This window comes from Amblyomma mixtum, chromosome 3 (genome assembly GCF_055824585.1).
Source record: "Amblyomma mixtum isolate Tamu chromosome 3, ASM5582458v1, whole genome shotgun sequence".
NCBI lineage: Eukaryota > Metazoa > Arthropoda > Arachnida > Ixodida > Ixodidae > Amblyomma > Amblyomma mixtum.
This window is the reverse complement of record NC_143014.1, coordinates 142450499-142476197: the sequence shown is the minus strand read 5'-3', so window position 1 is coordinate 142476197 and position 25699 is coordinate 142450499. Positions and strand designations below refer to the sequence as shown.

Here is a 25699-nt window from a genome sequence, read left to right as displayed (position 1 = left end):
CACGGCAAGGTGCGAGAGCAACCGCGTGCGTGTTCTATATTTACTCCGTCGTAGCTGGGGTGTGCATTAAAAAAAATGCAAATGCGCAAAGATGACGCGAAGCAGCCAGGCAAAGAGAGAGAGAGAGAAGGAAAGCGAGAGTGTGCACAAACGGGCAGATTTTGAAAATAATAAGCGCCGGGAGATAATACTCCGGAGGGGGAAGGAAGCGAGCGGAGGGGAGTAAACGCTGCGCGCGAGAGAAGTAAAAAGAAGGACGAGAGTAAACTGCGACCAGCCAACTGGGCGACGCGCGGATGGCGCCACGCACGTCAGGTGCATTGACCTAATCGCCTTTATAACATTTTCATTGTGATGCATTTTTTTTCGTTCTTTTTTCCCCTTTCTGTCGCGCCGTTTGTTCGGGCGCGCAGTTCTCCTGCGGGGTTGCTCTCTTCTTTTATTTTTCTTGTTTTTCCCTCTCATGGATGGATTGCATGCAGCGAGCAACACAGTATACCTATGGGCCTCCGAGCAAACGGGCACAGGTACACGGCCATGGAGTAGCGCGTTCGCTGCGCGATCATTTTCGCTTGTCCTTATAGCTTATAGTTTAGTGCCTCCTTGTGTTTTCGACTTCCTGGCCAATGTGTGTTATCCGTAGTCACTGGCGCTCGCATTTTCTTCTCTCTTTTTCTCCGCGCCATCCCTCGCACCCTCATTCGGCCCCAAATGAACGGCTGTTTGGCTTTGCCTGGGTTGAGGATGGGACGAGTGTCCTCAACGTGTGATTTGACAGCGAGCCGCGATCGAGCCGGCCAGCGCGGCAGTCTCTGAATTAGTATCCCGGGCCTGTCCCGCGCACGCACGCACGCACGCATAGACTCCACGCAGATGCCCGATCCCCTTTCCACGAATCCCCGCGCCTGTTAGCACCTGAATGTGTGCCGCCGTCTTCGAAGCTGAACGACGGCCAGGCATATAGTGACGCGCTCCGATTTCTTTTTTGCCGCTTTCATTCTGGCGGCAGTTTTTCGTTTTGTTTGCCTTCTCCGACCGCATCGCGCGGTGTTCCAGCGGAGACGAATCGGGCCGGGAATAAGGCAGCCTCTCGTTACGCGGTCGAGGCGTCGGGAAAGAAAAGTCAAGAGTGTCCGCGCCTCTGTTGAAAGAAGGGCTTTATTCCTTCGCGGTCTACTCGCGCTGGCGGTTCTCCGGCCCCGTAATCACGGCGATCGCGCCCCGCTCGTTGGCGAACCCAAGTGGATGTATGTGGTCCTTCTACGTTTCTTTGTACTTTAGTTGGTGGTACGTGTCTTGCGCTGCTTCTAAGCGCCACTGGTGTTCGCTAGCAGCGACGCTCAGGAGGGACTTGGCTACTGTGTCGCACGAGGAGGCAGCGCGACGCGCATGTGACAGAAATCGAGACAGCCGAAGGGAGCGCCAAGGGCAGCGAATGTCGCAAGCGGCAACGCAGTCGCGACAAGAGCCTCGCAGCGAGACTGCTGTACCATTCAACCGAACAAAAGAACAACTACGACTTGTCTGTCTCGCCTGGGAGTGTAACTCTACCCAACATCGTCGTCGTCCGTGCCTTTGTTTTCCACGGGAAGCGAGTGTACTACAGGGCAGCAACACGAACGCAAGAGTCGTGTCTATAAACGGATCTGGCGCCGTCGTTTTGCCGCGTGATCAGCCTATGCTCACGTTATATGACCCGCAGCGGCAGCTTCGTCGGCGTGCCTCTTATGCGAGAGCCGATACTGTTGCCAGGCTGACGGTCAGGACGCTCTGGCGTCCTGGCCGCCTGACAACGCAGGCTCTCTCGGGTGCAAGCGCTCGCGTGCACATCTTCAAAACGCCTAAACCACTTGCCTGACACCTTTAAGCCCATTTATGCTCCGAATCTGACGAGGTTAGGCTGAGAGCATTCCACGCAAAAAAAAAAAAAAAAAAAATATGAGCCCTGCTATTAATACGCATGTGCATGTGGTGGCCTAAAAGTGAGCAGCTATGCTCAGTGGCTTGGAGAGGAGTGCAATTAAATTCCACTGGAATATAGTTTAGGCGACACAGAGGAAATGTTCACTGAAGTGAAAGTTCGCTGAACTGAAGAGCACGCCGAGACTTATTCCGATGAATCGAATTATCTAGCATTCGAATGGTTCATGAAAGCATTTCTTTCGCAATACTGCGAATTCTACACCTGTGTTGAGTACCTGTCACTTTTGATTGAATGCAGGAATTTCCTCTTCAACTTTGGCATTCAGCACTCTCAGCGTAATAAACTGAGACGGTTAGCTTGTGCTGTTATGAATCTTTTTGTAGTACAATTGCCCGGTAGACAGCTATGACGTTCAACTAATTCAGAGTCATTACTACCTCCCTTCCTGAAATTATCGTCATTAATTCCAAAGCAGGTTCTTTTCTCTCTTTCTCCCTGAGAATGTGAGGGCATCATCTCTTGAGTTGTGAGACCTGCACACATGCCAACGTTTGAGTCACATCTTGGATATTCTTCGAAAACCACATCATTCATTCTGCCTTCCAAATGATAAGATACAGTTTTGGAACTGCACTGCCGCAGTTTCACAGGTGACAATTGTTGCGTGTCTGCCGAAATAACGCATTATGAACGAGAGTTCGGTGCTTTCCAAAACGTTCGCTAACCTTAAAGTTGCAGAATGCCGAAATTCGTTCAACTGAAACGCATTCGCACTGGATTCAGTGTCATTGCAGCGGGAGATTTTGAAGAAATTCTTTTGTCTCAAAAGTTTGTTCAAGTGAAGTTCGTTGCAGTGGTTTTTCCTGTAACGCTCTTCGGAGCCACACTGTGTGCGCAGCTCTGAGTGAAACGACACACGCAGACCGTAGAGAATTTATCAGAAAATTGAGAGCTTTAACATGACGGGGACGCACTGGCGTAGGCGTGGAGACGTGCACGCACCGCCTTGCTCCATGTCCTGCAACTGCGCGTGTGCAGCAGGCATGCGTGTTCACCCTGTATACGTCTTCACAGATATGCCTCCGTTATGCTAAAACTCTCCCATCTCATTTAACGCTCCATGCCCACTTTAGTATCTTTGTGAAGGGTCAATTTCTGCGAAGGGCCATTTTGACAGGAGGGCAACCAAAGGACCTTCGTTCACTGCACGCACTAGATCTAAGGTTCAAGGTTCGAGTAACTGAGAACCAAAGTGCACCTGTCCACGAAGGACGGCCAAATCTTAGCGAACAGTGAAAGGAGCCGAGCTCTGTTCGCAGGCCAGCCGATCGCGCGGCGGTAAACTCGTTCGACGACGCACGCCGCGTGCCAGAATGCAGCCACTAGCTTGTCGCAAAAGCGACGGCACGCCGACGGTCCTCCCGTGCTTGGCCTCATATAGCGCGTTGCGCGCGCTGCGTTGCTGGCTCCGCTATGCCAATAGCTTCATTGTGTTCTGATCATTCCCACGCGCGCTAGCTTCTCCGTCCGAAGAACAAGGGCAGCGGGGAACAAGGGCAGCCTGCAGTCTCGGCAGGCGCGATGGCGAACGAGCGATTGTAAAGGCACTTTGTAAACGCCTGCGCTGGCGGACCTCGCTCTCTGAGAGGAGGCGCCTTCGGCAGCAATGAAATCCTCGGTCCGAGACGACGGGAGAGCGCGCGTCTGTCGCGTCACACAGCTCGGTTTTCAGCGAGCGCATGAGACAAAGGCGGCGCAGTCTCCCGCCAGCGAGTGTCCGGCGCTCGAAGTAGCTCCCTGCCGGCGGCCTGCGGCGCAGCGTCGGCTACGCGAGGGTGGGAAGGACCTACATATAGCAGGGGCTCCGCTGGCCTGTCTTTTATCTTTGTCGATAAGCAAAGACGTGCGCATTGCGCGAGAGTCCCCGCGCCTTGTTTCAATTTCTTTCCGCTGTTCCACGTTGTACAACGGAGTGACCACCGCGCGTTTGTTTTGGATGCACACCTCTGGAGCGCTGTTGGGAGCGCGCAGGAGATAAGGACGGCTACTATAGGGGTTCGCACGCACCCCCGAGTCACCGGCGACACGGGCTAGGTGGGATTTAATGGGACGAAGCAAGGTCGCGTTTGAGCTGCGCTGTTACTGTTTTTCAGGATACAGCTGCGTGCGTAGACATAGAAACAAGTATGCACGCTGGCGGAAGAATCAGGGCTGGTGCGGAGGAGCGATTGGAATGAGGACACTTCAGTGCAAATTGTGACTTTTTTAACGTGTGCTCAACCCTGCATCTGCTGTCCAAAATTAGTCATGCAAGCAAGGAGGGCGCAAACGTGTTGGGGAACAGTGCCGAGTTATCGCTCAGCGGTCTGCGTAAGCTTGCCATTAAGTAGCTCGCTGTACGACCGCGATTTCTTTCTCACGGCGCTAGTTCGAGTCGTCCTCATTCAATACCGCGCACTCTGGCGATGCCGCGAGCTGTTTTACGGACGGAGGAAATTAGCGCGTCGCTCTGCTAAGCTGATGCGGCCAGCTTGTGCCTTGCTATACCTTTGACTGTTTTATACCTTTATAGTTTTTTTTTGCTGTACCCTTGACTTTGACGGCGGGTAGTTTTTGTCTGTGGATCTTCGATTGTTAAGGATCATCTGACATGACTATTTGATACCCTGTTTCCATAGACAGATATTTTTTAATCGTACTTGACGTTCATGCATATTGGTTTCTCCGAGTCATACACTCACTACGGTGTTGTTTTAGTGTGCTGACCCGTGCGGTATAACGACTCTGCCGCTTCCAGTAAATTTTTGTTAATGTTCTTCCTCTGCAGTAATTGGATTGCATTGTGACGTACGTAATGATCATCGTCTTCATCATAAACATATGTCAGGTGTGACGAAGGCCCTGGATTTTTAATGGGCATTACTAAAACCAAACTGCGCGCGCTTTTCCTTTTCGAGCTGTCATCCCCAATAGAGGACGCCATATACTCAAGAACACCAAACGATGCCTATTAGGCGCTGTTGATGCTATCAGTCGCGTCTGCCTCGGTCTTTCACAATGCTAAACCAGGCCGAGTAAATAAGGTATAAGCATGCCCGTTGCAGAAACCAAATCAACTCACCTAGTCTTCTTGGCACTGTGTCAGGAAGGCCAGCTGACTGTGCGCGAGCATCTTCCCGCAGATCCGAACCGGGGTGTGCGCTCAACAGGCAGAAAGTTGTTGCAGCGAGTAATAAAGCCCCTGAAAGGAAGAGCACTCCGCGCAGGAGAGATGGACGCGTGCCGGCATTTCGTGGAAAACCACGCGCAGCGAGCCGAGTTCACCGGGCCGCAGTTCACAACACAAAAGCCGCGGGCAGCGTTTTGTCCGAACGGCGGAAGACAATGGGTGCTTTCCCGTCGGGCCATCTGTTTGTCCTGGCAGTGAAAACAAAGACAGGCCGGGCAAATAATTCGACCTCAACAGGAAGCTTGATTCACGTCACTGTGAGTGGGTGCTCGCCGTGGGGGCCTCATAGTGTGCGCGTCTAGGCCCACACAAAGAGGCGAACTATGCAGCCTATTAATGTGACACGCGGCGCACATCTCCAAAGGCAGCCGCAGCTAGCGTTGTCTCGGTCACGCCGAGTTTCGGAGCCGTTGACCAAGATCCAATCTGAGTGCGATCAGCGTTCCTTGAGGCAGGATTGAGCTGTTTGCGGGCGCATCGTTCAGTAATGTACGACGGTTTGCGTCAGTGTGCGCAGTTAGTGGGTGTTGTATTAAAAGTCGAAGAAGCGGAGGAAGGGCCTATTAAATGCATATCCGTAACTCTGGCAATATTACCGGTCGATGCGGTTTTTATGGACTCTTTTTGTAATATTGCTGTAGTTGCTCTTTGTGTAGTGATTCCCCTGCGAAGCGGTCGCAAGAACAATATTAAGAAAGCGATTCTATCAAAGTTTTCTAGGTGAAGAGGTCCCCGGGTGCATACTCAAGAAGCCACGTGCGCTAGCAGTGACCGCGGCAGAAGCTATGCTTGTTGTGCGAAGAACGATGTGGGAATGGACGAGTAGAGATGCCTCGTCGAAAGGTAGATTTGTGAACTGTTTTAAATAATGTATATTAATGCTATAGCATTTAGGTTCTGGTCTCACAAAAAATTTCTCTGTCACGAAATTTCCTGATTGGTAGAGAGAGGTCACGTGACCTTGTGACGTCATCACAACCTGCCTACCGGATTGTGAGCAAACTGCCCACCATTGCCAAATTCAGTGCAGTTGCCACCTGCCCACCGTGGCGCTGCACATGAGCCTTACGGGCACTCGGGAAGAGCAACGTGGGTCTTACAAGCCCCACGGGTGGCTGTGTTCGAAACAGCCACCTGCCGGGGCAGAGGCGCATCCACTGCGCCAGAATGCGCCACTGCACCACTGCGCCAGTATAACTCCCCGCGATCTATGAACGCGATTGAGTGGGTCTTGACGCCACCAACACCACGTGACCACCAGTGGACCAGTCATAGAGCACACCGCCATACTTGAAAATCTGAGGACCCCCAAAATTTAGAAGTTGGTCCACACCCCAAAATTCCCAATGACGCCCAAAATTTTGGAAGCAGGCCCACCCCAGAAAATGAATTAAGCTGGATCAGTGTTTATTAATGGATGGACTGAGTGGATTAGTTGGTAGGATTAGTATAATCCCACATGATAATAAAATGCTGTGTACTTGATCATTCTAGAAGGTGATGACTCATGCATACATTATAAGGGCAGTGGAACCAGTTCGGACCGAAGTTTTGGCGGGAAAATCGCTAGAACATTAGATACTCAGTGTAGACACCATGGCAGACAACCTAAATGCTACAAGCGCTTGGTGCGTGCGGACTTCTTTCCGGGTGTTCGTATTTTTGCGCTTTAGCATCCATTATGAATCTATACTAACATGCGCAACTTTTTGCCCACCTTAATTTCCATAGCATTTTCTTCTTTAAGAATGCGGTCAAGATGGCCCCAAGTTTTATTTAATGTAACGTGTCGAAACTACAGACGCTTTCTAATGCCGAAAGCCAGCAGAGGCCTATCTTTGCGCAAACCCGCTTTTCCATTTCGCCTCCATCGAAATCGGGTCTCGGCGGCCGGGATGCGAACCCGGTATAGACGCTGTAGCCACTGGGCGGCCACCGTGGAGGGTATGGTTGCTTTCGTCATAACCCCGGCGTTAGGGACGTTATCTGTCGTCGAAGCGTTACCACCGACACGAGGCGCCGTTCCCGCTCGTTCATTTCTTTTGCGGATGAGGTTAGCTGCTTTCATTGCAGTGACTGTTGAAAACAGGTGACTCGGTTATTTGCAATGAATATGAACACCAGTATGAAAGAATTTCTAACACACGCCAGCGTGCGGCTGGACAGCTTTTGGCGTGCGCAATGGATGCGTATTTCAGCAATGTAGCTAAGCATAAAGGAAAGCCTGTAATTACTGGTTACTGCATGCCAACAAAGAATCTGTCCGATTCCGTTTCGCTCGTGTCAACTGCAACAATGAGAATTAATTAAACAGTGGATGCTCCTGAAAAAGGTGCAGCCGCCGCTGACGCTTTTCTCGATCTCTGTACGATTAGTAGAGGGGCCAGCTTTGCCTTCTTTTATTATCGTTCCATTTTTAACCGGACAAAAAATATAAAGAAAGGAAGAAAAAGACAGAAATTGTTGACAGGTGGCGCCATGGTCGCTGGAAGAATGCAGACATATTAAAGTCTTTCAGGTGCGTTTAAACGATTTAATTTCTGTTTGAGACACCGCAAGCAGCGAATTAATTAAAGCTCCAACGTTAAATGACTTTTAATAGCTAAAGAGCCTAAAATTGGTGCTTAGACTCTTTGTTGTCGGGTTTAATATTTATTTATAACACAGAACTCACTGGCAACGATATGGTGGTCGCAGTTAATGGGCTTGCCGGGCATTGCAGCTGGTCGGCATACTTACCTGGTGCTGAGGCCTCCTCGGTCATGATGGAGGAGCCTCCGGGAAGAGGCGTGGGCATTGCACTGGGCCCACGCTGACGCCTGCCACTGCTTCGATCGAGGCAGATGGGGCATGTAATTTTTGGTAGTGGGGCTGCGTGCGCGCGGCCCCCTTACTTTTTTGAAATGCAAAAATCAGAATTCAATAAGCGTTTAGAGCGGAGCGGCCCGTTCCTGCGTTTCGCACCATTTAAGCTGCGAAAACAATGGAGAGAGTAAGCATGAAATGTTTACGGGCATAACACATTGATAAGCATGTCGTTGCCTGCAGGGCCTTTCCGCAAGACGCTTCCTACCTCTCCTTTCATCAGGCTCCATTGCTCGGCTTAAGTAGCTGTGACGGTGGCGGCATAGAATTGCAGGACGATGCAGAAGCGTACGCGGACACGACGAGACGCAGGCCTGACAAGAATGTATATGCAGCGCATTCGAAACTGTCTAAAGTGCGTAGAGGCGAAAGCGTTTTCCGCACCACTTTGCCTATGTGACACTGGTGACGTCACCACTGGATTACGTCACACATAATTGATGACGAAGTAATGACAAATTACTAAGTAGTGACTAGTTACTGATTAATGACTAAATACTAATTAACTGCTAATTAATGACGCTTAAGCTTCGCCTTTACGAGTGGAATGCGACAGCGTGTTGTAGCGCTGCCAGGCAGTCCACGGAACGCCACCACCCGTTCGGCGCGATGCCTTGCCCTTTGAACGCAACGCTTTTTGAGGAAAGGAAATGGCGCAGTAATTCTCTGCCATCTCCGTGGACACCCGCACCGTACAGGAAGGGAGGAACGCCACCACCCGTTCGGCGCGAAGCTACTGGCGCTTGTATGCCGGTCCTGTAGGAGGGCTTAGCGAGTCTCGTTAAATCTCGTACGGTGCACGGATGCTCTCGTTTCAGCTCCCGGATATGTGGAATTCAGTGCCTGGATGAGTGGAATTCAGTGCCCGGATGTTGGCTCTCGGTCTCGGCGTGACGTCACCACACTGCCGACAACGGGAGCTAAAAGCATTTCATGCTTAAAAACCGTTTGCGTCTGGGAACAAACCTCAGCTACATATACGGACCTAATACAACGACCGTACAGCGGCCAGTAGGCAGGGACTACGACTGCCGCCGTTTCTTTAGTTAGGAACCCGCCTGGTTCCCGTTGGCAAGACTGCTCGATCTCCACGTTAGCGTCGAATAGCTTCAGTCGTTGCTTGTCTGGCGGCGCGGCTGCGGCTCGGAGGAGGGAGTCGCCCCCGATGGAAGCGGAGCACGCCCACAGCGCGCGCCGGAGCGAGGCCGACGGCGGCGACGCGCGCTGCAGCGAGCGGAAAGTGCATGCACGCATCCACCGGAACAGCCCGCCGGGTGCGTCGGGAAGGCCACTTCCGGCCGGCGGGAGCGCATCGCACGGCTGCGCCCCCCTCCGCCCGGCCGACGCGTTTATTAGCCCGCTTTGTCTCCGCGATGCGGCCCACTGTGCAGCAGGGCCGCCCAGCGCAGAGCGGCACGCGACGGTCGCCGCGCCCGTCCAAACCCGGCCTTGCATGCTCCACGCGCGGGGCGACGTTTTCACTTTTCGCGGGCATTTATTGGGGATTTGCCGCTGCAGTGTTGGTTCCCCGTGTTGACCTTAGCACGCCGGAGCCGCTTGCTGTGTGGCAGCTGCGTCGCTATGTGGCTGAGCTGAGCGTGCCTTCCCGAGCTGAGCTTGCCCTCCATATTATGGTGGCGAACACGGCATTGGCCCTCGATCTCATCTTGAAGATTTCTGGACGGCGCTAATGCCCGCTACACGAAACACGGAGTCGGAAAGTGGAAACTTATCTCGGCCAAACTGAACAGAGAAGTGGAATGCATGTAGTGCGACAGAAAAAGACGAGAGACAGCAGATGAACGGGACAAGCGGTTCTAGAACAGCTGGAACATTTGGTGGAATCTAGAACAATTGGTGACTCTTTCAAGGGCGAATCTGCCTTCTTTACGGTCATGGCGAGATCGAGCCATTTGGTTGGAATTGTAGTGCAGGGATAGGGCTTCACACCTGTTCATATTTAGTTCCTGGTAGAACGCGGCACTGTCGCCTCAAGCCAATGTTGCCTTGAAGTGTGTGCAGCGGTCTTGTATTCGGATGGATATTTTAAGCGTGTAAGAATGACGCAGTACACAGAGTAACGGGCAAATTTATAGTCACTCATGAAGGAGATGGTCGTCTCATTTGAATAATTTTTTCGTGCACTTTTTCGGCGAAAAGAAAATGGGGTTCAGCATGGCTTTCCAATGTAAAATTTCTCAATTAGGAAAGGTGGGCGGGTGGATACTTTGCTTCCCCCCCTATCTTGAATCCGCCCATGTACAGAGTTCGTGTGCGTTTCTAGTGCATGCCGTTCAGCAAACTTGGGGCATACGCTGCTCAGGAATTTTTAGTGCGTGTAAATAGTTGCTTCAGCGAATTGCGGTAGACGCGAGACTGCTGCTAAAAAAGAAAGAAACCGGGACCTGATACTGCGCGTGTACCCGTTTGCTGGGTGTCATCTGGTGCATGTCGAGCGAATTTCGATAGCGATGGCACGTTCTCGCCCCTTGCAGTACACACCCTACAAACCCGCGTGCCAGCGCGCACAGGTGAGTGCTTTTGACGTGGGCGTGCATCTTCACGTCATGTGAAGCATCATTTTTAACGTCTGCTTGCTCGCTTATACGCAGCTTGCGCAGCTTGTACAATTCGCCAGACGTTTGTTGACTCAAGGTCCGTATACCCAAATGATCGTAAGGCACACCCTTGAACGAGAGCGCGAGGAGTGCTTGAGGGGCTGTGTTCGCAGCAGTAGTCCCGGGCAATCCCCTGGTCGAGCGATCCCAAACCTGCACGCTCGGTGCAGTCTGGGAGGGAGGTGCAAAGACAAGCCCACGCACTTGAGGACTGCCAGAGTAGGTGCCGAATCAATGGGGCACAGTTTACTCCGGGCACACACACACACGGCGAGCGCGCGAGAGCGAGGCTGTGGAGAGGGGGATTTCACTGCGGGGCTCTGGCGCACTGCGGCTCAGCTGCGGGCGGACGCGCAGGCGGTGGGCTGCCGATGCGCGCACAATGGCGGGCCGTTGAACAGCCCCGGCCGCCACTTGGCGCCAGAGCGCGCTGAGCAAACGGAAGGGAGGCAGTGAGAACGAGGGAGGGACGGCAGCAGGGTACCGGCCGTTCAGCGAGAATGACAGCGACGGCAATGTGATGACCGGCTTCGAAAGCGAGAGTGCGCCGTGTCCGGCAGGAGGGGGGGTGCAAGCAGGAAGAAGGAGAAAGAAATAACAAGGCGAATCTGGCGAGTCATGCTCCCGCCCGTGTATTAGGAAGGAGGGGGCGACTCGATAACAGACGTGATGGGCAGCGAGGGACAGACGGAGAGCTCTGTTCTCGGGGGAGGGCTCCGGTGGTGGTGGCGGCTGCAGGCGCGAGGGACCAGGCTGCCTGCTCGATTGCCGTTGTGATTTCGCCGGGCCGGCTGGCTGCAGGGCGGCGTTGCTCTCTGTGCCGTCGTCGTCGGTGTAATCCGCCGCACGCAGCATAATAGGGGCACGATCAGCCGTTAGACTGGCCATGCCTCCCGGCCTGGGTCAAAGATGCAGCGGCGCTCTCCCCTCCGTGCCAGCCCGTAGCCCCGACCAGCTCGCCCGAGCTGGGCCGCCCCTTCCCGAGGAACTGGTTTCTTCTGCCGCGCTGCATTCCCCGGCCGGGGTAGCGGCGGGACACTCGGCCGATCAAGCGGCGAGCGAGGGAGAGGGACGGCCAAGAGGCAGCCCAGCGGCGGAAGACGCTGGCGAGACAAAATAATAACAAGAGGGCCGCGCACCCATGCCTCGCTGCCGCCAGCGCGCCCCGGCCGGCCAGGCACTTCGTGGAAGCGCGCGTTTTGGTGGACCCCTTCTTGATAGCCCCCGCCTCGGCCGGGGAAGGCGTTCACTCGCCACCTCTGAAGAGTCCAGGGTGCAGCAGGGGGAGCTCTGGACGAATTGCTTAACGGCCTGACCCCCCCCCCAGCTCACCCCCTGGACTTTCTCGGAAGCGAGGGTGTGTACCCTGTGCTCCGAGTTCGACTGCCCTGCATGCGGGGTCGCGAGACACTGCCGGAGAAAAAAAAGAAAGGAAGAACAGGGACACTTAAAACGCCCCTTAACGCGCCGTGGAATATATGACCACATACAATGTCGGAGCCTGGCCCGTCTCGAGAGTCGCCACAGCTCTGCGTCCAGAAATTGCAGCTCCCACAGGCACATGAGCGCGAGAAAAATAAATAGAAACAAACGAAATATCGTCAATGTGGTTCGTTTTGGGTGCGTCCAGGCTTGTCTCAAGTTCAAGGAGAGAAAAAAAGTAAAAGAACGCCATCAAGGCACAAGCCACTCATTGCTTTCCTGCCAAAAGGGGCCATCATCTGCGAGCGTTTGGCGACACCCGAAGACAGGCGTGCGATATAAACGCTCCACAATGCCGCATTGTTTGGCGCAGATACGCCAAGAATTGGGCCTAGAGTGCGCGAGACTTGAATTCGGGTCGTATATTTAGCACACATATACAGTGTCAGTACTTGGCATCAGAAGTTCTACTTGAGCGAGACTGCGAAGAATACCGTGAGAAGAACAAAACAAACGAAAAAGTAACACATATTCCTACGCTAACTTCATGGACAATTTTTTCGCAAAGCAGCAAAGCTTATTGCTCCATAGCGAGTTACTCCGGGCGGGACTGCGCGCGTTAACGTGCCCGGAAAGTTTCGAAATTCCAGTGAAAGCAGGCACTTGCCGTCGCCTTTCGTTTCTTGCAGTGTTTAAATAAGTTTCGCTGCCTAGACCAAGGAAAATAGTCGAAGGAAGGCGAAGACTGCTGTCTTCTCGTCGCATGAAAAACGCGCGAAAACGAAGTTTCCTGGAAATGAATACATAAATAAGAAAAAATGACCAGAAAGAAAGAGGACAGCAAAAACTAAGGTAAAAGTAGCGCACAAAGCATGCTGGACGAGAAAGCGAGAGTCGAATTCTGCGACGGCGAACAGGCATTTCGGCCCCCTCCAAAAGAAGGAAGCAGCAACGAGCGCCGCCGACGCGTGACGCGATCGGCGGATAAAAAGGATTCCTCCCCCTCTCCCTTTCTCCCCCTTCCCTCGGGCCTTTCGGAGTGAGAGGGCACATATGCGCGAACCGAAGTCCAATGAAACGTTCGGCGCACTGTTCGAGTGTACGCGCTTCCTGTGTGACAACAGTCGGAGTTTATTTTCTATTCTTCTGGCTTTGTGGTTTGTGGGGGTTTAACGTCCCAAAGCGACTCAGGCTATGAGGGACGCCGTAGTGAAGGGCTCCGGAAATTTCGACCACCTGGGGTTCTTTAACGTGCACTGACATCGCACAGCACACGGGCCTCTAGAATTTCGCCTCCATCGAAATTCGACCGCCGCGGCCGGGATCGAACCCGCGTCTTTCGGGTCAGCAGCCGAGCACCATAACCACTAAGCCACCACGGCGGCCTAGCAAGAAATTAACTGCGAACAAGACAACTCAGCCACGAACAGCAAAATAAGAAGCTCTTACCCAGGGGAAGCTTAAAACTACCAAAGGGCAATTTCACTTCGAAAGCGCGGGAACTCTTCCTGAGAAGTGTTAATCAACCTCGCTTCTATTAGCTCTCCAGGAGATAATATGTCGCTATTTTTGTGTTGACATCTCAGTTTTCTTGTTCGCGTTTCATTCGTTGCTGGTAACACGTTCACTTCGAATGCGGCACGCACGTCTTAGTAGGTTCACGAGGGCGGCGATTTTCTGGCTGAAAACGCGAGTTGTCACAAATTTGGGAAAAATTTGTGCGATTCCGGAATAGATATGGGCAAGATGAATAAGCGTAGAAAATCTGCCCGGTTACCCAAGTGCTGTGCATCTCGGTAGCCAGACTTCAAGGTAACATTCAGAACGCTAGGCCCTCACAATACACACCCCTTAGCTCTTCTCGAAGCACGACTAAGACGTCCCTCAGGTCATATATGACGCTCGGTGACCACAGCGATTGCGTCTGACGGAGAAGCAGCGAGTAGTCTTATGATATCGAATTTCTATCACGTTTGCTTAACCGAGGAATCTGGTTGATTTTGTTCGAAAAAGAAAAACAAAAGGGCAATGAAAGAACGGGTTCATGTGCGTGCGAAGTGGTGACCTCTGGCCGCAGCGAATCTCATGTGTGTGCCGCAACCTCCGTCGCCCTGCGAGGAGGGCTTTGGCTGCCACCGTGGAGCCACGGACCCGTAGCGCATTACAAGTTGACCGCCGAGTGGTTCGTTAGGTCGGCAAGCAGTGTCCGTTGCACACAGAACGCTTCGCCCGCCTCTCGCGTCGTCGTCATCGTGCGCGCTCGCGGCTTCCCCTGACGACCGCGACGCACGCACCGTCACGCTCGCTCGGCGCGCCGCAATCGGAACAACGGGCCTTTCTCCGCGGCGCCTGGGATGCTGCCGCGGACGGTGCGTTCGCAAAACAAGGGGCTCGCGCGCAGATCAATTACAGAGACAACCGTTAGCGAAAAGCCTCGCGCTGCTACTCCCCACGGGCGGCAACGGCGTCGCTCGCTCAATCGAAGCGTGCACGCGGCGGTGGCGCCGCGCAAGAACAAGGGAAGAAGCGCGCGGACAAAGGGCTGATTGCCGGAGCGGCGGCGGAAAGGATTCCTCTCCCACGGTGTCTTCGCGCGGGGGAGTCGAAGCAGCGGTTCGCTCAGGGACTCACTCTCTCCGCCACGCGGGGACCTTCGCGGGACGGCGCATAACGCGCCCGCCGTGTGGCCGGCCGCCGTGCAGCTCCTCAGCCGGAGAGACGCCCTCGTTTCGTGGCGCCGGCAATGGAAAAGAAAGAAAAGAACCAACGGCGCGCACTGCTTCGAACGCTGCTTATTGTTTTCGGAGCGCTGAAGAGATGACCCCGTTCGGCCCTGGCGGCGGCCGGCGCTCGTTCGACGTGAGCAGCAGCGGTCGGGCTGCTTTTAAATTAATGGCCGGCCGAAGGACCTCGGCGCCGCATTGTGCATCCTCGCGGCGTCCCGTCCAGCTCCTCGCGAGAGAGCACGTGTTGCGCGCGCCCCTCGCGCGGTACGTGTGCGGCGGCGGTGGCACGGCCACCACCTTGGAGCACCGAGCCAAGCCAGCCGAGCGTGCACTGCACACCCGCTGGACGCCGCCGAAACGCCGGCGCGTAACGACGACTTGTCTTTTTGGCGCCGCTGTCAGCGTCCGGCCGTACGCGGGGACGGCCCCTCCCGCGACCCTGTTTGACACAGGGTGGAACTTCGGCCACCGCTTTTTGAAGGCGAGTGGAGCCAAGACAGAGAAAGTTGACGCCGTGACCCCACGGGATCCGGGACAAGGCTGATTTTACTGCGTCCTTGGACCTTAGCCCCGCGGATGGTCGCCGCCTCGTCCATCTACAGGAGGGATATCTTTAGCCTATAGGGTCTATGGCACGACGCCTCCCGCCAACCGGCGTCGCCTTTTCCGCGCGCTGTCAATTTTCCTTCTTTTTGGTCCGTTCGAACATATCGTATACAGCGGGCAGAGCGCAGACCCAACGCTTCCTTCTCCACCGCCTTCCAAAATCACTTCTGTCGGTCGGTCCGAGGCGGGTGTTTCGGGAAGTTGCAGGAAGCACGTATAATCTGAGCCCTCCGAGGTCTTGCTGCGGGTCATGCGGCTAGTGGCGATTTGAGAACGGAGATTCGTTGCCTGTTGATGACCGCGTAGTCCCGTTGACGAAGGGTTGCATCCTATTTTTGGCGAGTTCTCGTACGACCTGGCCTGCGCAACAAACGAGTCTTTCCACGCCGCATAGGTTGTGCCCATGATGACGGCTTAATATACTGCGTCTTGACTTCTGACTCTCGAACTAAAGCTGACTTAGGTTGCAGCTTGAAGGCGATAGACAAGAACGCAAGTCGCCGCCTATCACTGTCACGCCATTGCGTACAAAAAAGCGCGAAACGTGTAGACAGATAAGAAATTACATGAACGAGCGATGGTCGCCTTTCTACGTTTTGCGCGTCTTCCCGTTTCTTGCGGTTTTGCAAATAGTTGCCGACTAGCCCAGCTTTCCATATTACTTTATCGTTGCACCAAGGAGTGGGAGAGCAAGTGGTACCGAAAGGTTCAGTAATTTTTCATTTTTACTTGCAGTACGCAGGCGTCGTTTGCCAGCACGCCTTCTCGAGGAGTTATAAAAATAGAGAAACTTACTTATTGGGAGAAAAAAAAAAAGTGACCGGCTGTCCAGTGTCAGTGGATTGGCGCGTGAGCTATTGGCTTTCATGGTGAGATCGGTGCTACAACAGCAACACAAAAAAGCAAAGCGCTAGTTCTAGTTCAAGCGATGCATTTTGGTTTTCAGTCACATCGCCGAGCAGAGATTCGACATTCTTCAAAGAGTGACTAACAACGCTAGATGAAGAGCCAAGCACATTGCTTCTAGTGCGGCGGACCCTCAGTCGTGCACCTATGTCGTCATCCTTATACACAAATTTCGGTTTTTCCACGAAATCCCCTTCTTTAGCTCGGGTGGCGGAGGCGTAAGCTATGTAACGTGCATCGATAGCTGCTTTCGCAAAAGCGTGGTCTAATCTGCTTCCTCTCTTGTAGGCGCTAACCTGCTTGTCATTTTCTCCAATTCCTTCGCGGCTGCGCGTGAGCCAACAACAGAGCTGTATAGCATACGCTACCAGGCTTCTGCGTTTATTCTCTGGCGCAAGCGACCGACTCTGGGAAACCTTCCTCTCTCTTTGTCCCCATGTTCTCCCCATTCGGGGCAGAAATGCGCAGCGTGGTGAAAAATACTTGGACGAGTGTGTCTGTTTGCAACGCTCGCTTATTCCGCACACAGAGAGATGCCTCACAACGTCACGGTCTCTCATTCCTTCCTTCATTTTCTCTGCCTAGTTTGCTCAGTGCGTAATGAGTCCTTCGCCTTTCGCGGGCGTGCACATTAACGCGCGAGGACAGCACCGTTCAAACCCGGAGGCGCCGTGCACTCGCGCACGCACACAAAGGGAACAAAGTCGTGAGCGAGAGCAAAAGCGATCGCTGTTTGCGCATAATGCGAGCGGCTATTTTTGACTCGGGCCAGAGAAACGTGCCCACCGGCGCCATTGCCCCCCACCGCCACACGCGCCCGGCGGCGGCGCACGAGGTGGGCGCAGCGTGACACGAACTGGCACCGCGTGATGGCCCGCTCGGCGGCGCCCCCTCGAATCGCGGCACCGCGCCCTCGGCCCGTGCAAGATCTTCCGTCTTTTGCGCGTTTCCCTTTTTGGTTTATTTTTTCGCTGCTCCCGCGCCTCCGAGCGAGCAACCCACGGAAAGTTCGAACGCCCTTTCGGCTTCTACGCTGAGCTGCAGCCAGGAGAAAGTGTGATCCTCGGTTCCCACAGCCTTGGCCCCCCGCCCCGCGCGCGGCGTAGCAATATCGCCCTCGTTCAGTTATACCGAGCCCGCCCTTTTTCCGGAAGTCCCGGCCGTCCTATGACAAACGGGGAGCAGGCACTTGCCTTTGAAGCCCAGATGATACCGCTGTTCTTGTGTTCCTTCCACCCCCCCCCCCCCCGCGCCCTCTCCCACAACAGTCTTTTTTTTTCCCTCGGGGCCATGGAATAAGCGGAACCGCGAATCCGCAAGGGGATTTGGAACGACGGAATTTGGTGTTGAGGTTAACGACGCACTATGCGTTCTGTTATTCCTGAAAACACACGCACGAAAAAAAAAAAATACCGAATGCGTAAAGCAACGAAGCTAACAGGTGGACACAAAAATTAATGCGGGTTGTATATGGATAACACATTACACCAGAAGCGCCTACGGTGGGCAGCCTTATGCATATTCCCGTACGCGTATAATACACAAATGCTGGAGTACTGCGCAATATTCAGGAAGACAAACCTTGCCTGTCAGTAGTGGCGCAGCTTTTATCTCAGATGTGAAAATTAGGTGACGAGTTTGCCGGGCGCCCTGTTGGTGTGCTGGCACTACTGGTTACGTGTTCCCAGCCTTCAGGCTTCTCAGCGTAAGGATTCCGTCGGTGCTGCAGCCCTTTGCCCGCTGAATGCACGCATTTCGTACAAAGCAATTTAATCCTAGCTGAAATGGACCATGTGTGTACCATGCATTCACGTACATATTATTTCACGGGCTCGCGTTGCCTGCTCGCCAAAAACTCAGTCCGTTGTGAAAGCTCCTTGTTTTATCAAGGCTGTTCGATTGGAAGGAATGGGTGTACTTCACTTGGTGAGTGAGTGAGTGAGTGAGTGAGTGAGTGAGTGAGTGAGTGAGTGAGTGAGTGAGTGAGTGAGTGAGTGAGTGAGTGAGTGAGTGAGTGAGTGAGTGAGTGAGTGAGTGAGTGAGTGAGTGAGTGAGTGAGTGAGAGTCCAGAGTGTAATGATATTGGCACCCAGCCAGCGCAGCACCGTGTGCAAAGTCCGCGTTTGGGGCTCAGAAAGAGCGGTAAGCATCTGACACCTCTCCTCCGTCTTGCTGAGGGCTCTGCTATTGCGTTCGGAATAAAGAATAGAAATACCACCTCACGCTCTGACCACGCTGTTCCATTAGCGTCAGCAAGCCGCGCAAACAGTTGTGCCGCCGTCACTTTGTTGGAAATGCGACAGGTCAACGTTGTCATTGGAAGCGTGCCTAGTAGGCCAGCTGCATCGACGAACAATGCCTGGCCTCGGCCGCAGCGGCGCAGAAAGAGAGGCTGACGGTACTCCGGGCCGCGCATCGATCACTCTCAATCTATCTGTCGTCTCTATCCTGCTCCCTTAAGAAGAATAACTACGGTCTGTTCGCGGCATGTACGCTCGCGTAGATAGCAACGATCTTCATTTCGTTCCGAACGTTTTCCCCGGTACACGCCAAGAGAATTAAGCGAGTGAGCAGCAGAGATGCCGGCTGGATCATTAATGGCAGCCGGCTTCACAACTGCCCTGTGACTGCGCACAACCTTTCCCCGTTGGCCTTAGGGTCATGTATTGCTTTGTTATCACCGTTATTATCTCCGTGAGGGTTTTCTAGCTTGAAGAGGAAATAAGCTGCGAGACGGTCTCCAGAGGAACACTTTTTGCAGTATATGACAGCGAAATTCCCGTTTCGTGTTTGAAATTGCTCTGAGAAGGAGTCCTCATGATCGAAGCCTGAGTGAAGAAAGGTGCACGCTCTTCACGCTTTGGTGACGTGGCAGCAGTTTTCAGCAGGCGCAACAGTGAGGAGGGGGAGTAATCACGTTTATTGTCGATATATATGGGCGTCGCAGGTGATGCCCCGGCTCCATATGTACCGGTCACCACCTCCGCTCCTGCCACCAGCCATTTCTGGCCAGGTGCGGTGGGTTCTGTTAGCCGCTCCACCCAGGAAGTTTGAGGAGGGGAACAGAGGGAACGGCTTGACAATGCCATACCACGTGGAATAGGGAGACACGCGCATGCCCGGCGGACATTTTCAAGAGCGCATGTCCTGTGTGACTACATCGCACTTCCGGAAGCCGGCGAGGAAGTGCCCCCCAGTGCACGGCGACCCTGGGAGCACCGAGCTCCGGCGCGTTCCTGCGTCCACGCGTGTCTCATGCCACTCACACTCGGCCGATCGAACAGTGACACGTTCCGATGCGGCGTGCGGGCCGATTTCGCGCGCCCGCATCGCGACTTCCTCTGTGCATGCTTCCCCGTTGTTGCCGCTAGAGAAAGGGAGGTCGAAAGAGGGGAGGGGAGAACGTATGGCTGACGAACGAGACGCGGCAGCATCCTTTTCTTTCCCCGGTCGACTTCGTATATAGGGGCTGCGTATAGCACATAAAGGCGGAACACCATCATCAGGTTGCACGATGCCTCGGTCCGCGGAAGCGCGCCGGATAACACTTCCGTCTTGGCCTAGGCGCGCGCACGCAGCAATCAGTGTTATAGGTCTCCCCCTTAGCGCCGCCGCGGTCGACCGCGGCCGACCTCGCGAGCTGCATGAGTGGAAGGAGCATGGATGCCTGCGGGTGCCGCACGAGCGCGTGGGGAACGAACAATAAAAAAAAAAAGAAGCTAAGGAAGAAATGCCTCGCCATCAGCCCGGTTGGGAAAACGCGTGCGCGGCCCGTTCTCCGCACGACTTCACCCGTGCATCCTTTCGCCGCTGCTGAATTCGCGACGCTCACTGGAACTCGCGGCCGCGCAAGCGGTGGCTACGCGGCGGCGCTGTTCGGCGCACTCCGAGTCGATTCCACGGAGGGGCCGCTACACCGCTAAATCGATTCCCCACCCGTGCCTTTGCGCGATGCATTGGGGAGGATATGGGTGAGATGTCGTTGATATTGAAACACTCAGCCGGGTAAGCGCTAGCTGCTTCTCTCAGACAGGGTGCTCGATACAACGTGCGCGGTAACGGGCTGCTCAGTACGCAAATGAATGCAGAGAAAATTTAAACTGCGGCGGGAGTAAAAAGAGGTAAGGGCTAGAGAAAGAATGTGACGATCGCTCAGGCAACTGTTGAATACCTGTGTTGGCAGACGTGTAAGTACAATTAGACCTCTCTGTATTAAATTGGTCTAATAATAAAATCTTGGATGTAGCGAACGAAACGTGATGCTCTTTGACAGTTCCCATAGTTTCCGCCGCTGAAGTTCTTGCCAACGTATATGTGCAACGAACAATTTTCTCTAAGAGCAAAGCATCTTCTCGCGTCGACTGTTGACTTTAGATTAATCCACAACACTCCAGGATCGTGTGCTGCACGACCATGCTAAAGTGTTATTCTTATCCAGTAAAATAAATTCCTTCATATTCTTTTTCTGCTTGTGATGTAAACCAGAGAGATCAGAAATTTACTGGTTTATGGGTGCTTAACGTCCCAAAGCGACTCAGACTATGAGGGACGCCGTAGTGGAGGGCTCCGGAAATTTCGACCCCCTGGGGTTCTTTAACGTGCACCGACATCGCACAGTACACGGGCCTCTAGAATTTCGCCTCCATCGAAATTCAACCGCCGTGGCCGGGGTCGAACCCGCATCTTTCGGGTCAGCACCGAGTGCCGTAACCACTGAGCCACCGCGGCGGCGAAAGGGGCCGCTAGGACGCCACAGGTGTTCTTGTGTTGTTTTCATTGCAGTGCTTCCGGTATACTGTGGTCAGTGGTGGTCAAGGCCATCAGTGGAGGTGAGGGAACAATCGTTATTGCAAATAAATTTCAGTCCTCCTTCGTTACGGCAAACTGTAACTGCATAACATACTTCTTCGAAACAACGAGTGGCTGCTGATTAGCAGGTCGGTCTATTTATTTACTCATTTTTCATTTTTTGACCGCGCAACAAGAACACCGCTTTTCAGAAAGGCGTGAGCCGTTTGCTGATGCAAAAGCAGAATTGCGCAGCTGATAGAAATATACTTACATGACTCAATGGGCGAATTAGTTGTAAGGAGAAGAGCGTTGCGAAAAATGGCTCGACATTTTATCTTTGGGTCTTTTGGAAACGAAAGAGCGCCGCATAGTTTATCTCAGAAAGGGAACATCTAGTCATTTTAGAAATAAGGGGTAGACGCATTCCAACCAGGAAAAAGCAGACATCACGTAGAACAGCCTTCTAAATAGGTCTCACAGCTTCCCGAGGCTGTTCCAGTTAGATGCAAAGCAGGTTCACTATCATTCTGGCAGCTACCTCAAGAAAGCTTCCAGCTCCGCGGGCCAAAAAAGCAACAATGAGTCGTCGTGAAGAAGCACTCGCGCGAGGTGCAGAACCCGCGCGCGTGCAGCGGCGTCACGCACTCCCAGTCCGTGCATCAGCGCACGTCTTCAATTTCAGCAGCATCTGGTATGCTGCAAAGCTTAGTGCCTGAGAAGTCACCGGCCGTCGCCTGGCAATTCGCAATCCTTTGCATTGTGTCCTCATTTCAAAGGGTCATGGGACTAACAAATCCAAGAACGGAAGGTTAAACACTGAGCAGTCCTGAACTTCGGTAACTCCTTGATTTACCTTAATAAAAGATGCAGTGTTTAGCGGAGTTCATAAGTTCATATTTAGGACAACGACCACTAGGGTGCATTCGAAAGGGTTGCATTTTGTTCCCATGCTCGGCCTTTTCAGAGAAGGCCGGGAAGGTGAGTGGTGGGCATTCGCACGGGTGGGAAACGGAGACTGATACGCTTGCTTTCTTAGTGTAGTTGGCATGGGCAGACAGATTTCAAAAGAAGTTTTCTCAAAATCTGCTTGGAACCGAGAGGTGCAATTTTATAGACTGTTAACGGAAACAATAAAAATCTTACGGATAGAACAGGCAGCTAATTAACAGCCGCATCAGATCGCAAGGAAGAGCACTGGTTCATCATAATCTGGTCAGCAAGAATTTGTATACACTGCCGATTGAAATCAATGAGCATTGGCCAAAGCACATTGATTTGAGTCATACTCGCGAAACCAATCCAGGCACGCTCTGGGGCGTGATGCAGTTCGCATGAGGTACGATTCGCCAAAGGTACGATTGACATTGAGGTCAAATAAGGGGGGAGGAGGGGCGAACTCGACTGCACTCGTGTTCAAAGACACCGAGAATTCACGGAACGCGGGCTCCGCCGCCGACTGACTGCCTGTCCATATAGGCTTCATCACGGCGGATGGCAGGTAAGATGTATCGCGAGGAAGCCGCGCTAAACATTCATAACGACCCGAAGTGGAACTTGGAATGGAGCGAGTCACGATACTAGCCCCTGCCAGAGCGACGGCACATCGCGGAGCAATCGTCGCTGGAAGCTTGCTGGCCTCTTCAGAGTGCGCTGTTGCGCTCATCAACTCTCCCGAGGATGACACTTTGAATGCCTTGTGAGGTCCCACATACCTGGGGTATAAGGCTCGCGGCCGGAGACATCTCTATCGATCCACGGCAGTAAGCACTGTACGAGCCACGGTAGCCACGTACAACGCCCTCCCCTCCCCTCTTGTCCTCTACCCCCCCCCCCCCCCCCCCCCTTCAACCCTGACATTGCGGACCGACGACGGTGACGTTCTTTGGGGAACGGCTCCACGGCCTCCTGTCCACGCGCCGTCAAGCGGCGCGTGACCGTGCGGTGACTTGAGCCGTGAACACGACCGGCGTAGCCAGGGCGCCGCAAGCAGCGCTCGGCCGCATCGCGTGTCCCTTCCCAGAGGCCATCATCGCCCGGAAGCCTTGGCGCATGCCGGGGCAGCGCTCCTCCCGCCGCTGGCACGCGCTCCATGTTGCACCGCTGCGCGGACAGTCGGTTTTTCGGTAGCGCCGGGCCGATCGCGATGGCCTCGCGCGAGCATAGCGAACAGACGCGGTGCGTCGCTAGTATGGTGCCGCCGAGTATGCGTGCGATAATGACGAAAACCGAGCGTTGAAGGCAATTTCGCGTGCGCCCGGGGGATCTTCATGCATGTGCGCGCATGGTGATTTACTCTGGGCAAACGCTTTGGGTCCTGGTTCGTTTCACACGCACACCGCGGCTGAGAAAAGCAGCCACAAGGCACGCTGCAGCAAGCTCGCAGTGTGTACTGCGTTTTCTTTCATTTTAATTTCTGGAGGAATTGAAATATAGTGGCTAAGCAAGCGACAGAATGTTTGCCCGATGTTTCGGGAAATCCCCCAAAGTGGGGTAGATTTGTAACACTGGAGTAATTACTCATTAGCATCCACCCAAGCGTAGCAGCCATACGGCACAAAGGAAACTTATACAACTTCCACTGAAACTTCGTAGTTTAAGAATTCGCCCTCGTCCAGGGTTCGAATCCGGGACCTTCGATTCATCGGAGCAGTCGCTCTACCAACTGAGCTAACTGAAACGGTTAGCATATGGTAGAACGAAGCGATCAATAACTCGAAGTGGAAATAGTGTTGGGTGTGCGTTTAGGTCGTCAATCAACAAGGGCGAGAGAGAAAAAAATGAATTTTTTTTTCGCATTAAAAACGGCTTAGACCAGCAACATAAGACTCGCATCGTCTTGCTACCTGGCTGACTTGTAATTAATCCCACCTGTAGAAGAATGATACGGGGAGATGATACTGGAGAGGCTGCACTGGTTGAACGCTGTCCCACGTGAGCAAATAGCGCTCATTACATCGGACATGCTACATTTGGCTTCATTTGCTTCATGTACACTAAAGTTCCCACAAAGACCTGTCGCTAAATGCAACAAGTTCGCCGTGCTTCCGCCATTTCCCTCTTAACTTACTCGCTCGCAAGGTCACATTCAGAGCCACATTATATAATAACTCCTGCGGATTAGCTGCATTACGCTTTCTTTTAATTCCTTCCATACGCATACAATGAGTGCTGTCCCAAAACGCCCACTATCGTCTGCGAGCCGCTTTATAGTTGATGCCAGATTCTGTCGGCGAGACAAAGGTTGCCGTTAATTACCTGTCAAGAGACGTCAAGGTAAACTCGCATTTTGAGGGAGGTGATGCGTTTCAAAGGGCCCGGGTTATCAGAACCCAGTCCTCACAGTCTATGACGAGTCTATATAAATGATTTATTGCATGGCACGTATGTAGGCCCGAAAAAGTCGCAGGGCTCTCGTACCTAGATTAATGGTTGTCTGCGCGCAGAGCCTGCGTGATGATAGTGAGACATACGGTACCTAGTTCGGGGCTCCGGATCGATTTTGACTGGCTAAGGTTCCATAACGTGCACCTTAATCGCAGTATATGACCGGTTCCGTATTTGCCTTCATCGAAATGCGGATTTCGTGGTCGACAGTCGAAACCGCCGACTTACGCTGAGGAGCAGAGCGTCACAGCCACCAAGACATCTGGGCGGGCGGATTTCTGGCAGCCCGGCTGAGATGCCGATGCCACGGTATCGGTATTAGTGCGCTACATATGTTCCGGGCTGTGCAAAATGCAAACAAATGCAGCAACGGACTCTACCGAAGCGCATTGTTCGCTACTCACCCATTTATATGCTTTTGCCAGCGCTGTACGAGTGGTAGCAAAACCCCTGTACCCAGGCGTGCTGACAGAAGCAATATCGCAGCGCTTTCTCGAGTCCATGCACGTTTGTTTAACCCCTTCAGTCACGAATTATGGCCTGATGCAGAAAATATTTCCATCATTAAAGCAGTGGTGTTGCGCAAACTTCCTCAAAAGTTGCGAAAGCGTCCCTATATATAGATATTTGCAGGAGCTGAAAATATCAGCGGCACGCTTTCGCAATTTCCTCTGTGGTAGTCACTATAATAAATTCAGAGAAGTAACCCGCGTCTCCTTTATGTACGAACCGTAAGTGAAAGGGCTAGGCGCTTGCATAAGCGCCCGAAGAGTGGCTTGTATTAGCTTCGAGGCTACGCTTGTGCGAACAAAAGATTCACTAGGGAAGACGGGGCTCGCCGTGGCGATATGGCTCGCCGTCCCGAAGACGCACCTCGTCGAGTTTTCCGTCTTTACGACTTTGCTGGGCAAAGGAACATCCTACTCGGGTTCTCAAAGGTGGGTCCCCACGGCACACGCGCAGAACGTTGGCGCGAATTGTCAAGCTGTCAACAATGCGAAGGTCCTCACACGAGGGGTCGGAGGGACGCCCCGGAGGTTATGCTTGGGACGACGACGGCGACGACGCCGAGCGACACGGGTGGTCGAGCCGCTGGCGACGCGGTCGAGCAGGCCCAAGGGGAGCGGGAGGCAGCCGCACCGCCGTTGCCTGGATCGGCGCTGGCGCTAACGAGCCGCGTCACTCCGACGCAGATCAGCGGCGACGAGGCGGAAGTGCTCCGCATCCG

The 25699-nt window shown here is 53.5% G+C and overlaps 1 protein-coding gene and 1 non-coding gene across 2 annotated transcripts in view; both read left to right on the top strand.

The window, feature by feature from the left end:
* Positions 1-25699, top strand: part of Cad88C (cadherin 88C) — a 150567-nt gene that overhangs the window by 41326 nt on the left and 83542 nt on the right. The window lies entirely within an intron of this gene.
* On the top strand, positions 7885-8044 carry LOC149352202 (U1 spliceosomal RNA). The gene has a single exon (XR_016291969.1). It is a non-coding gene; the product is annotated as a U1 spliceosomal RNA (small nuclear RNA).